Source organism: Rattus norvegicus, chromosome 1 (assembly GCF_021556685.1).
Source record: "Rattus norvegicus strain SHRSP/BbbUtx chromosome 1, alternate assembly SHRSP_T2T, whole genome shotgun sequence".
In the NCBI taxonomy this organism is placed as follows: domain Eukaryota; kingdom Metazoa; phylum Chordata; class Mammalia; order Rodentia; family Muridae; genus Rattus; species Rattus norvegicus.
Genome location: NC_141534.1, coordinates 246,349,086 through 246,363,388, shown reverse-complemented (window position 1 = coordinate 246,363,388; position 14,303 = coordinate 246,349,086). Strand labels below are relative to the sequence as shown.

At 40.4% G+C, this 14,303-nt stretch overlaps 1 long non-coding RNA gene across 3 annotated transcripts; it reads left to right on the top strand.

Moving 5' to 3' along the window:
• The first annotated feature begins 3,794 nt into the window (after positions 1–3,794).
• Positions 3,795–9,315, top strand: LOC120100024 (uncharacterized). 3 transcript variants are annotated; one of them, XR_015648196.1, is made up of 3 exons: positions 3,795–3,945; positions 6,128–6,269; positions 7,214–9,315. It is a non-coding gene; the product is annotated as an uncharacterized LOC120100024 (long non-coding RNA). The 3 variants fall into 3 exon arrangements; XR_015648195.1 differs by having other exon boundaries at positions 6,108–6,269; XR_015648194.1 differs by lacking the exon at positions 3,795–3,945 and having other exon boundaries at positions 5,471–6,269.
• The last annotated feature ends 4,988 nt before the right edge of the window (positions 9,316–14,303 follow it).

The following is a 14,303-nucleotide window of genomic DNA, read 5'->3' as shown; positions in this document are numbered from 1 at the left end:
GTGACTACAAGTAGTCATTTCTTGTGGGAGTGTCCTTAGGAGCAGTATCGCTGGAGCATTAACTGACATGATATTTAGCTTTAGGGAATCTCACCTAATAGATCAATTACATCTCAATGAGCGATGCATTAGTGTCTTCCTCAACCTTTTTTAACTTGTCTTTAAAATTAGGACATCTGACACTGCCAGTTTGATGTTAATGAGTTTCTCTTAAAAACTTCTAAATAGATGGGCCATCCATCCACCTCAAAAATATTCATCCAGAATACCTCTTGTCAAAAGGAAATGCAGGGACCAAGAGTGGAGCAGAGACTGAAGGAAAGGCCATCCAGAGACTGCCCTACCTGGGGATCCATCCCATATGCAGACACCAAACCCAGACACTATTGCTGATGCCAAGGAGTGCTTGCTCATAGGAGCCTGATATAGCTGCCTCCCTGGGGGGGCTCTCACAGAGTCTGAATAATACAGATGGCAGATGCTTGCAGTCAACCATCAGACTGAACAAAGAGACCCCAATGGAGGACTTAGGGGAAGAACTTTAGGCGTTGAAAGGATTTGCAATCCCATAAGAAGAGCAACAATGTCAACCAACCAGACCCTCCGAGCTTCCAGGGACTAAACCACCAGCCAAAGAGTACACATGGAGGGAGGGACCCATGGGTTCAGCTGCATGTGTAGCATCAATGAAAGGGGAGCCCCTTGGTCCTGTGGAGGCTTGAAGAGGCAGTGTAGGGGAATGCTAGGGCAGTGAGATGGGGGTGGGAGGTTGGGAGAGCACCCTCATAGAGGCAGGGGGAGGGGAGAGGAGGTGTGGGGGATAATATTTGAAAGTAAATAAATAAAATAACCAGTTAAAAAAAACTCAAAAAACAAAAAACCCTCTGAATAGTAAGCCCAGTAGAATGAGAAGCTTCCCTCATGATTCCTTCAGAAGTTGAAGTGGTCTACTGTCTGTGGAGAGTGGGATTCAGTTGAAAGAACTCCATCATCTAAGGTGACTGTGAAGTTCTCAGGCTGCTTGCCTCAGACCTCTTCCAGTAAATTGCACACCTGTTTGTTTAAGTTAGCTCAAGGTGGATTTCTGAGAGTAGCAGCTAAGAAAATTTGCCCTTAAAGAGACTTTACGTTGGGATGAGAAAGGCTCTACCAGGCTTTCTGATATATCAAAGTTCATAATTCTGAGTGAACATTTGACTTCATCAACCACATAGTATAACACTTCCCACTTCTCTACCTTCTAATTATGACATGGAGCATGATATGTATAAACGTATTGCACAGATGGTTCAAGGTATTGCTCGAGCAAGGTTTTCTTTTTTATTTTTATAATTAAACTTTTTATTGATTGTTACTATAAATAGTGTGTGTGTGTGTGTGTGTGTGTGTGTGTGTGTGCGTATGTGTACCCACATAAGTAAGATGTGGGTACCCATGTGTAGAGGTCTTAGAACAGATTTCAGGGGTTGGTTCTGTCCTGCAAGGGATCCAACTGAGATTGTTATGCTTGGATGGGAAGCACCTTTACCCACTATGCCGTCTCATTGGCCCTTGGTAGGGATTAATAGACCTGCCTGGAATCCTATGTCTGAAATCTTTGTGAATCACCATGCCAGAGAAGTTCGTGTTAAAGGGAGATGAATATATTTTGCAAAACATAGCGTCATTGCCACAGGGTAAGTAACAGTTACTATCACCATAGAGTCACAGGATCTACATAGAACAGCGGTTCTCAATCTGTGGGCCACCAACCTTTGGGAATCAAATGACACTTTTGCAGAGGTCAGCTGTGAAATATCAGACATCCTGCATATCAGATATTTACAACATGGCTCTTAACAGTAGCAGCATTGCAGTTATGAAGTAGCAATGAACGGACTTATGGTTGCGCATCACCAGAGCATGAGGGACTATATTAAAGGGTCACAGCACTAGGAAGATTGAGATCCACTGACCAAGAACATCTTCTGATTTCCGGCTGAAGAGGGGGAGGATCCAGGTGAGGGCTGCGTAAAGTCTCCCTGCGTGAGGGCTGTATGTTGCTGGGATCCTTTTCAATCTGTGTTTCTCCTGCACATATCTCAATAACCAGGATCACTGGAACAAAAAATTAACTTGGCAGTCACCTTTCAAGTCATGCTTTGGTTTTAAACGATAACTGAACTTATGCCAAGCTGTTTCCCACAACCAATCATAGTCTGGGTGTTCTTTTCCAGCTACTTGCAAAAAAAAAAAAAAAAGAAAGAAAAAAAAGAAAAAGAAATCAGTTATTTGTTAGAAAAAAAAAGAGAGAAGACTTTCTCTTCATTCATTGCTTCCTGAACAGGTTATGCTTTGTTTTCAATTCTGTAAATGTCTGGTCTCACCGGCTGTATTTCAATTGCTACCACCGTTAAGACGGCAGATGACTGGGACAGTCTTGTTTTCTCTCAGTATTACAATGCACAATGTGATAAAGGTTGAGCTCTCCTCAAAGATGTTAAGTAGAGAAATTCACCTATGTAAGTTTATAGATATATAAACCCGGGTCTGTCCTATTCAAGGGTCCTCCTTTAACTTTTGACATTGAGCAGTGCAAAGCAGAGAGAGCTCTGGCTGTTACCATTCAAGCCTTCCTAGGTTTCTGAGACAGCACAGTAAAATCACCCCTGCTTTTATTCTATTCCAGTCATTCCCACCTCAGCCGACTCTTCATGTGTCTCCCTTTGTCGGCGCTCACTGATGTCTGGTAACTGGTTTCCTCCTCTAGTGTTGCTGCACGACGAGGTCAGATTTGGGTCAAACAACTTCAAACCATGTGTGACGCTGAGCTGGCATCACTGAAGTTGTGTTTATGGCACGAGTGAAATATCAACAGAAAATATTACAGTGGCTGGCTCCCTGCTCCCCAGAGTCAATTGGCCTCTCATTAGTCAGTTTGTTTATAAATGTAGAACAGACCCATTGAAAGACATGTCGGGACCTGGGACTGGGTATCTGAGTGGCTATTTTCCCCTGACCTCAAGAGAACTCAGAGACAGACATGTTTCAGACACCTGTGAGGGAGAGAGTTGTGGAAGAGTCAGGCAGGCTCACACAGGGGATGGAGGGTGTTAGCATTTGGAATTCCTCTTCTTCCTTCTGTCTCCTGACAGCTCTGCTCAGCAGTCCAGCTCATTCTGAAGCTGGAGGACATGGGGAATTGTAGGTCAGCCTCTCAAGGAGAGGTGGGCATGGAATGACAAGGGAAGGCGTCTCTGGTGTAGTCACTAAGAAGGAAAAAAAATTGTGCTGATAAAACTGGAGGCGATGTTCTTTTATCATTTAGAATTTTTATTTTGAACGTCTTGAAATAGCATTGTTAAACAGATAAGAATTCAATTATTTTTCTTATCAGACAGTACCTTCCTGGATTAAAAATGACCTTACATTTCAATGCTGAACAATGTTTATAAAACCGCGGCATATTCCCCTGAACTCCTGCTAGCAAAAGAGACTGTAATGCAATTTCTAGAACCTTACTCACTCCACACTTAGAGGGGAAGCCTTCTGGATATCAGGGTGCTTTGGGTTTGCCTGTAAGCAAAAGGAGGCAGCAGGAGGGTGCTGGGCAGCTTCTGAAGGCAGATCAGAGGTGAGGATGCAGCTGGCAACAGGCTTGCTGGAATGTGTGTCAGAACCCGGAGCCTCCATGGCAACATTCTCAGGCCCCGTGACCATCAGGCTGGCTGGATTCCCAGGGAGTCACATGGAAAAGCCCGGAGACCGGATGGAAGATGATACCGTTTTCCAGCCTCTCCTATTTCCTCCAACTTCCTGTTTGTCCGTTGTCAGCCACTGTGGGACAAGAGAATGGGATCTGAAGAGTCTTCCTTATTGGAACCTCATTGGGACTCCCAGAAACAGAGGAGAAATGGTCGCTGTCATTTTAAGCCGTGGAGGTCTGAGATGATTCATTACACAAAGGTAACCCAAGCAATTTTAAGTGCCAGTTCGATTCCAAAGTGTCCCCCAAACACATATAATTCACTCTCGTGACACAGCATGGATAATCACGAGCACATCTGTAAGTGGTCAGTGGCCCCCTGAGCAGCAACCATGGGAGGTACTGCCAATTTTAAGATCTGTACTAACGAAAGATATGAAGGAAAACAAACCATAACCCTTACGATTGATGGAATGCGGCAGTGCATGCGCAGTGGGAGAGACAGAGACAATGAAAGCATTAGAGAACTTGCCGGTGAAACTATTTTGTTTTGAAAAACCTTAGTAGTTTGTGGTTAAAACGACATGAGTTTAGTAAGAGCAACAACGACAAAAAACAAAGCAAAACAGAACGACACGACTAAAATGACAGTGAAATCACTGAAATTTCACCAGGAAGATATAAACGCCTAGATATTTTAGTGCGTATGGACACATACAGATGTGGCACAAAAAATGATTCAGCTGAGATTGTCTTGCACTGGATCAGTGTCCATACAGATATATGGATATTATAAACATGATATATGTTATACCACATCACTTGTTTAACCATTTAGTGATGGCATTTTATTTTTTCTTTTCAATTTTATGAGCAAAGCAGTGGGTTATATTTGCACACATATGTTGTCCCCTGGGTAATTATCTTTGTGTGTGTGTGTGTGTGTGTGTGTGTGTGTGTGTGTGTGTGTGTATGTGCGCGCGCGTGCGCGTGTGCGTGTATGTGTGTATTTCTATGTATATGAGATTTTTGGATTGAATGGGGTTTATTTATAACTGATTCTAAAAAATCTCATTTATAGTTGTGACGCGCCTGGAAAGTCTGTGTTTCCTTATCCTCTCTAGCAGCTGTTGACGAAGACAATTCTTCCCTCTTGGGCCGTGTTCAGCTCTGGCCATTTATGTGATGAGTTGTGTGGTTTTAAAAGATTTCCTTTTTATTGTGTTTGCATCTCAGCAAGGGATGCAACTGAACCTCTTTGTACTTTTGTCAATTTGAACTTTTTTGTGAATCGAGTCTTGATTGTCTTTTGGCCATCTTTCTTTTCATAAGTAGTTTGTGGGAACACTTTGTGTAATAGTAGTAATTCTTTATGCATTGTTTGTCTTGCTATTTTTTCCCTGTGTTTCAAACATTATCATTGTGGTGTTTTGGTTTTTTTTGCCCAGAAATTCTATGTGAATTGATTTCACTCTATAGTTTTTGGCTTCTTGTGTTAAAAGCATTCACCTATATTCATGTTTGTGCAGTTATTATGAATTTTATTATACTTATAATTTATGAAATTTAACTTCTGTAATGAGGCCAGTTGCCTCATATCGTTTGATGAATAATACTCTTTCTCCAGTTATTGGAAATAATACATTTATCACGTACTAAGTTCTCTTTACATTTTCATCTGTGTTTGAGATTCTTTGGAAATGTTGTTTTTTTTTTCCTCCACGTAACTCGCAGTTCATGCTAGTGTTTCTGTCACTGTGAAATACTAGGAGTTACTCTTTAAAGGTGAAAGTTCACGCTCTTCTTCCTGCTCTTTGAATGGCTTCTGTTATGTTCTTTACAGATGAATTTTAAAATAATTGTTACAATCTGAAAAAGAGGAGATGGCATAGCCAGTAAAAGCTCTCCCTGTGCAAGCATGAGTACCTGGATTTGGATCTCCAGAGCTCAAGTAGAAAGTCAAGAGCATTGGTGTCCGCAATGCCAGTGCAGGAGTGGCTGAGCGGGAACATGGCTGGGGCTCGACTACTGACAGTCTCGTCCTGGGGCTGGGGAGAGACCCTGTCTCAAAGGAATAAGCTAGGAACAGTGGAGCAGGGCATGGGTGTTCTCTCCTGGGCATGTGCACCCAAGTACACATGTATGCATATAGCAAATATACCAGGCAGAAACACACACACACACACACACACACACACACACAATTCATGTAAGTGAAAAATATTGAAATAACCCCATGGTGATTTTTTGGGATTTATTGTCTATATTCCAGAGAGCTGACTCCTTTCTAGCCCTGCATCTTCCTGACCAGAAACAAAAACCATCTTTTCATTTAGCCAATTAAGTTTTATTCTCTGTTTGCTTTTTTACAATTTCTTCTCTAAAAAGGATTTATTTGATTTATTTCTTTTATGTATGTGAGTGCAATGTCACTGTCTTCAGACACACCAGAAGAGGGCATCAGATCCCATTACAGATGGTTGTGAGCCACCATGCGGTTGCTGAAAATTGAACTCAAGACCTCTGGAAGAACAGTCAGTGCTCTTAACCCCTGAGCTATATCTCCAGCCCTGCTTTTTCAGTGGTAAAATTTTCCTTTCAGTTTTTCTGTCATTTTTAAAAAATTTATCCATTGCTATTGCAAATACCATAGTTCTGTGTCTGGTTATACTGACATGGAAAGACAGTAACTGTTTTTTGTGCATCTTGAAACTGATTATCTTAATGATTTTCTGAAAAGTTCCAAAACTTTTCTGTTTTTACCACTGGGGTTTTCAGGAAATTATGAATTAGAAAAAGTTATATTGACCGGAAAAATTGTATTGACTGGATAATATTTTAGAGCCATATATATATATGAAAATATATAAGAAAATTTAATTTTCTTAATCGATTGCATTGGCTTGAATGCCCAGAACAATGTTTGATGATTGCAACTGTCATTTTTCTGGACTTTAATAGTAATATTTTCATTATTTCTCCACTAAATGTCATGCTCGACTTAGATTTCCAAGGAATTTTTCTATAATATTCAATCGTTGCTCATCCAAATTTATTTTACAGTTTGATTTTGAAAAGCATAACAGATTTGGAATGAAGTAATGGACAGCTAAGAAGTATATTATATTAATTTATTTACTAATATGGAATTATTCTTAAGGCTTAAAATGACACTTATTCACAATCTGATATCCTCTTGGAGAATTTAATTCTTCTTTCTAATATTCTGTTTGGGATTTTGGAGGTGAGATTTCCACTACTGCTTTAAAAAAGTATTTATCCATTTTACAACCCAATATCACCCCTCCTCTTCTTCTAGTACCCCCTTATGCAAGTCCTACCCCCACGCCCCTGATCAACTACTTTTCATCTGATATAATTTATAATAATGTCATGCTTATAACATGCATTTGTAATATTTTGTCTTTCTCTAAAAACTGTTTCAGGTTTTAGTGAAGAATCTTATTCAGGTAAATGAATCTTATTTACTTAATTTTTTTTGTTTTTTTTTGTTTTTTTTTGTTACAGTTTTGATGTCACAACAAAAGGCTTTCCATGCCATGTTTTACTTAAAGTTTGTAGCTCATGTCTACGATACCAGCACTTGGGAGGTCATGGCAGCAGGCAGGGGGATTGCTATAATCCTGAATCCAGCCTGGGCTCCATAGTGAGAATCTGTCCCCAAAACAACAGAAGTTTCCGGGAGAGTCAGAAGTGGCAAGTCAGTTGTGTGTTTTGCTGGGGCAAACATGTGACGGAATGTTTTCCTGAAGCAGACACAGGTGAAAGGATGTTTTGCTAAAGCGAGCACGTAAGAGGACGTGTGATGAAAGACCCTTCACTAACAACACAAATGCACTGGTTCACCTTACACTGCATAGGTGAACTCCGTCTGTTATGCTTCCACAGAGAGAAATGCAGCAAAAAAACTGGCGGAGTTCTGGCAACTTCTTGCTACTTCTGTGGATTTGGGTCTATTGGCAGAGTGACGTCTGCTGATACGGACTCATGTGGGGTTTTGCTATGACTGAGGCAAAACACATGGAGGACACGTGATGTTTGGAGGGAGTATAAAAAGGACTCAAAGGACAGCGACTGGGGCTTACATAGACAGCTTTGCAACACATCTTGGCCTCACCTCTTAGTCTTCACTGATTTTTACTTCGTTGAGAGAGGCACGGCAGAGAGAGGCAGGTGTCCTTCTCTCTGGTGGTCCTAATCATTCCTGCTGAGTCATGCAGATTTGGCTGAGGCCTGGCTGTTTCTGTTAGATCATGCCACCATTGCCCATGTGTGTTTGCTATTCTGACATGACTGAGCAGGACTGCTGGTGTATTTGTAAAGTGTTTGTGAGTGCATCAAGCTGCTGCTGCTGATTTTCTGACAATGCAGATCAGATTTGCTCCAAAGAACAATTTCTAAACAGGTCCACTTCCTATATCCTAATAACCTTTCTTTTCTACTACCTCTTGGTGGGTAGTGGGTAGAAGTGTTTTTAAACACTTTTTAAAGTGTTTAAAAAACTCCTATTAAAAATAGGGTTTAAAATTTTAAGCTTACAAGGGTCTGCTCATATTTTTGTACTATTCATTAAAACTTTCCACCCTTGCATAACATTGTGAGCACATTCTTTTTATTGTATGTTTATTTCTCAGTTCTCACAAGGATGCAGGTGCTTGAGTCCCTTCAGTAACGTGACACAGTTTTTGTATTTAGTCTGCACACATCTGCTTGTGTATTTTAGATAATTCCTGAATTACCTATAATATCCAATACAATGTAAATGCTGTGTGGACAGGGGTTTGCTGGTTCAGTCTTTGTTGTTTGGGGTGTAATGACACAGGGAAACAAAGGTCAGTACTGGAACAATATAATTTCTGGAATGTTTGCAACTTGAAATAGGGAACTTGCAGATGTGGAGAGGTGACTGGATATTCTATTTTGGTTTTAAGGATTAATAATAATGATAAGTTATGTTTGGAAAGAAAAGTTTCTCTCAAACAGTAAACTAAATAAAACACCAGTAACATAACACTGGGTGGTGTTGGCCACCTTCCGTGAAGCATAAAAGATGGCAGTGACTACAACTGTGTAGTTGAAGATGCTACTGTGTGAGAATTGCCAGGGGCACGCCGGCTCTCGAGGACTGTGAGTATGCTTCCTGATCTCAATATCCGATGTTTTATTTCTTTTCCTTAACTGTGATGGTGAAAAGGACCGAGTCATCCCTAAAAAAGTGTCAGCCTGAGACACCAACCCACAGGCAACATCACAAGCCCTGACTGAGTAACAATGCCCTTGTGATTTGCAAAGTGCAGAGGCGGTCAGTGCAGTGTAGAGAAGAGACCAGCACAGGAGGCGGCAGACCAGGGACACGGCCTCTGCTGAAGCCCAGATCTGAGTTGACTAGGGCTGAAACCAAAGAGCAGAAGGCTGCAGCAAAGACAATCCCTTCTCCTGAGTTTCTGGAAAGCTCACACTGGGAGGGATTTCCTCATGCATGGCTGGCTTCACCCAAGTGACTTTAACATTAACCGAGGACAGGAAAATGCTTTCTTCTGTTGACTACTACACACCATGGGGAAAAATTTGTTTCCCAAAGCCAAAATAAAATGCTTATCATATTAGGATACTTTTGTACTGATATTTAACTGATGGAAATGTGTACTTAAAGGGTACATTTTATGTAGGCATGCGGTCTAAGAAATGCATAGTCGTTTATGTACAGCTCAACTTATCATGATATTTGTGTAAGCCATCTCCATAAGGGGTGCTGTGAGCAGAGACACAGACTAATTACAGTAAGAATAAAACAGAACTTCAGCATAATTTATGTTCTCGATCAAATGAGGAAGTTTGGTAATAAAGAGAAAAGAAATACTGTGTGATTAAATGTACATGAATGGTTCATGGGCATGACACAAAACGACAAGTGAGACCATAGTTTTGTCTCTTGGTTGTGAGCTCCAGCATTTAACAGTTAGTCCTCTCTCCCATATGCACGGCGAGGTTTTGAATGGGAACCTTCAGCTTTAAGTAGGAATTAGTGCAGCGCAGGGTCGCAGCTTTGAAAACTTTATGTTTGCATGTTGTAAATGTATGGTAAGAATGGTTATGTCCGGATATAGGTATTCCAGGAGATTTATTTCCTTTTTGACTTTTCTATGGTTTGAAAGTGTTAGTAGGGGGCGGGTAACAGGTCATTCCTGCATTGGTCAGGCAAAGTCCTAAGTGAATGTGTGTTGCTGACTTGGGTACAGCCCTGTTGAGTCCCAATGATTTAGGTCCATGAGGGTACCAAGGCCTTCCCCAGCGAGGCTCACAGGAATGGCAAGACCTTCCTCAGATCTGAGTGCAGATGGTGATGGTGTGTCGAGACAATGCCCACTGTAGCTTTCTCCTCCTAGTTGTTCACAGCCTGAGGACTGCTCCCTTATAGACAATGATTTTAGTCAAGCCGTCTCCACGTAATAACCCCACCCTTTGTTCCACTTTATGCAGTAACTCTGCCTTCCCGTTCAGTTGTATACAACAGACAGACTGAGCTTCTGTGGTGTAGTGACTTCTCCGTCAGAAAGCCCAGAGAACACCCAGCTTTTCTTAGCCAGTTTCATTCGTCATTTCTTCATTTCATTCACTGCCCCAGCTAGGCCAACCCCTGGTGCTATAAAAGGCGTGGCAATATTATCTTTATTATTTTCACCCTTCATCATAAATGCCAATAGATGACTGATTAGAGAAATGGTCCAGTTAGTTCACAGTATTTGCTGTCACCCTGTGCTGTCTCCAGAGCTGCGAGGCCACCTGGAGAGGAGCTTTCCCATTTGGTCCATCTCTCCCTCATACAGTCCTGTGGACCCGAATCTGCTCATTTTAAACTACTCGCTACCTGATATATTTGCTTTTCTGTTCATCTCACTGGTTATATTATATATCATTTACACACATATGCGTGTAGGTCCATTCACTAATTGGAATTTCACAACAGCCTGGTTTATTCCTACAGTGCAGTTCACCTAGGTTTCTCTCTACTGTGTCACCACAGACTGGTGACATGGAACTGACCTGCTCTTCACAACAGAACCATTGACATTTCTATCCAGTGATGCCAAAGCAAGGTCACATGATTAAACATGCGACTAATATTTGATGATTTTGTCAAATTTTATCTAGCAAGTTGGATGTGCTATTTTTCTTACATAGAAATTTATAGAATGTTAAAGATAAAGTTTATGTTTGCTTAACGAAAATGAATTTTGCTTAATATAATACAAAGCCATTAAAGGCTAACTCTATGATGTGTTCCCCTCATGAAACTAGTAAATACTGGTGAGAGGAGTGAGTAAATTATAGTGGATTTCAATTTAGATTATTAAAACATTTCCACAGACATTGAAGTCAGAGTTGATTAAACTTTAGACTTAATTTATTGAATTATTTATTACATAATGATTGAAAAGTATAGGAAAATACTTCAACTGATTAGATAATTATGAATAAATAAATACAGATATAACCTAGAAAATTTGTTTCAATTATTTTAGTGATTGCTATATGGAAGAAATCAGGAAATTATAATTGTCTTGATATTGTGTCAAACTGCCAAGGTTGAAGTTTTAAAGATGAATAATTTCATGATGTGTATATGGCCATGAATTTAGATATCTGTCTTATTTTTGAGATTTTATTTACAGATCCAATTGTGAAGACTCAGTGGAAAATGTGAACATTTGAATGTTATTAGCAAAGCATCTCTAGGTTATTTTCTTACATGAATTTTTAGTGATGACTCCTAGCAAAAGGGTAATAGGTGTCTATATCAGTTCATGTTGTTACTATTCCTGAATGACTGAAGCAGGGTAGTCTTATAAAGAAAATTATTTTACTAAGCTCTTCATTTCAGGAGGTTAAATGCATGATGTTAGCATCAGTTCAGGTCAGGTGCAGACTCCCGGGCTGATGACATCACAAATATGGAAGTATGACTGATAGAAAAAGATCACATCTCCAGAAAGGAAGCTGGAGAAAGGGGAATGGGGTCGCAGATGTTCCCTTTAGAACAATTCTCTCTTAAGGGATAAGTAAGGCCCCCAATGACTACTTGAATTACTTCTTAGGTTAGCACTGTTAGTGTTGGGGAGCCCTGCTAATAGGCTCCACTACTGGAAAGCTTCACAGCACTTTCTATTATCACAATACTAAAAACTAAGTCTCCAGCCTGTGAACCCTCGTAGGGCCTATTCAAACTCTACCTCATCTGCAACAGCACTCTGAGTGAACACAGGAGGAAACAGACCTTGCTTCTTTTGCTTCACAGCTTGTCTTTTCCCTTCTCAGATGGGAATTTGTCAGGTTAGTTCAAGTACTAGACTTAAGAGACTGGTGGAGAACATGGCGCTTCTTGAGTACTAAGTTGTCGCCACATATAATTTTCACAAGAATTTATTGATCAATAGAGGTCCAACCTTACATAGACGACAAGTTCTTGTGTCAGTATATAAAGAGAAAATCATTTCCAGTGTGAACTCCTCTTGGAAATCCTTACAATTACCTACAAAATAAACATGCTCACATACTCAACTATACCAACTAATTATACGTAGCAAGCACTGTAATGAGCACAGCAGAACAAAGAGTGTATACCCAATTAGTTCTGTGGCTATAACAAAACGCCTGAGACAATCGCTGAAAGGAGGAAGAGGCTTACATTGGCTTGAAGCTTCAGAGGGTATTCATCTCACAGCTAAGTACCAAAAAAGACAAGTGAATGGAAAGGGATGAACATTCACTATACCCTTTGAGGACATGCCACCGAGTGACTTTAGCTCTCTCATTAATGTCTACATCTTAAGGGTTCCATCCTAAGGGTTCAAGCTCCTATGTTCTTATGAGACATTTTAATCCATTCCCATCCTTAAAGTGCATCAATAAAAGGAAAGAGAAAAGTGATGTGTGAAAAGCATTTTCATGCTTTAGGAACCAATAAAATGGCCATAATTCCAGCCTGTGAGCACCTCAAAGTGTATTTTTAGCCTCAAGATAGAGGAACATAACAGCAGAGGCTGCAGGGTCCTCTTCTGCTGTAGATATCTGCTATAGTTCTGAAGATCATGAGGATTTGTGTCACTAGGCCAAGGATCCAGCTATCTGGAGAATGTCCCTGGGGAAAAGAGAGAGTGAAGAGCTGTGTGATGTGGGGGTGGAGTTGGGAGGGAGGAGGATATATGGATATAAAGTGAATAAATACATAAATTAATTTTTAAAAACTGAAGCTCTCCTTACACAAGGTTCTGTTTTCCACAGTGTCACTTGCCTGAAGTAAAACTCAGTTCAAAATATTAAGTGGAAAATTCTAGGTTTCCTAAGTTTGAAACATATGTTATTCTTATATTATCTCATTACAGTTCTCCTACTTTATTATTAATGGTTTTCTTGTGCTAATTATTAAATGTGATCATCCATACCTGGGCCTATGAAAAGGCATTACATGTATAGATGATTTGATAATATATGAAGTGTCAGGCGACCATTGATGGCCCTTGAAGAGAGTCAGGGAAAAGGATTGTAAGTTTGCAATGACAGGGATTCTATCTCTATTGCTGACAGTGGATTTATTGACTCAGATCCAGGTGATTAGGGTAGGGTAAAGGAGAGATGTGGTATGGTGTTTGTTCACTTGCTTTCCTTTGGTCTCAAGTACACAAAGGCACCAAGGGCAGATGAAGGTCCCTGACCTGTGACCTTGCTCTCTAGCAGACAATAGCCACACAATCCCTCTTCCCTCTAGATTGTCTCACTGTGTTCTTCAGCCTCTGGTCTGAATCAGTTGTGACTTCCCAATACACAGCAAGAGAAGGTGCCAGAGAAGGAGCTGAGCCTTCAAGGCTGAAGTTCAAATCTTGGCTCTGCATTAGGCTTTTCTGTGTAGGTACTGAATGTGTGAGTCAAGGGATAACTGAATAAATCATAATTGATTGACGGGGGACATAGATTAGCTAGGAAATTCTGTCGTACTCAAATCTATATCCTATAATTAGAATTTTTCATACAATTAACTGCTCACTGCATAATTTTAAATATGAGTCATTGCTATCTTTTCTCGCTCTCAAGTATCCTTTCAGCTACGAATCGTTTGGTTCTAACTAATTTTGTCCTTGTTTACCTCTGGGTTAATTATTTGCCAACTGTATTCATTACCATTTCAATGAGGAGGAGGAAACATACTCCACAGTGAGGCTGGCTGAATGACTTGGACTTGAACAGAGGTGTCACTTCCAGAAGAGCTTTTGTCCCCATGGGAAGCTAGGGGAAGAAAAGAGGGTTCTTTTTCTAGGAGTGACAAGTCTGCAGCTGGGGATGTATATATTTCAACCTTTGAAAATCCATATTTTATCAGAAAGGCATTTTTGATGAGCAACACAGTTCTATAACACAGTTAGGATGAAGCTGTCCAGATAGCTGTTTTCTTTTTTTTTTTTTTTTTTTGGTTCTTTTTTTTTGGAGCTGGGGACCGAACCCAGGGCCTGTGCTTCCTAGGCAAGCGCTCTACCACTGAGCTAAATCCCCAACCCTTGTTTTCTTTTAATATGATTAAATCAATGCTTATGTTGAGACAAGT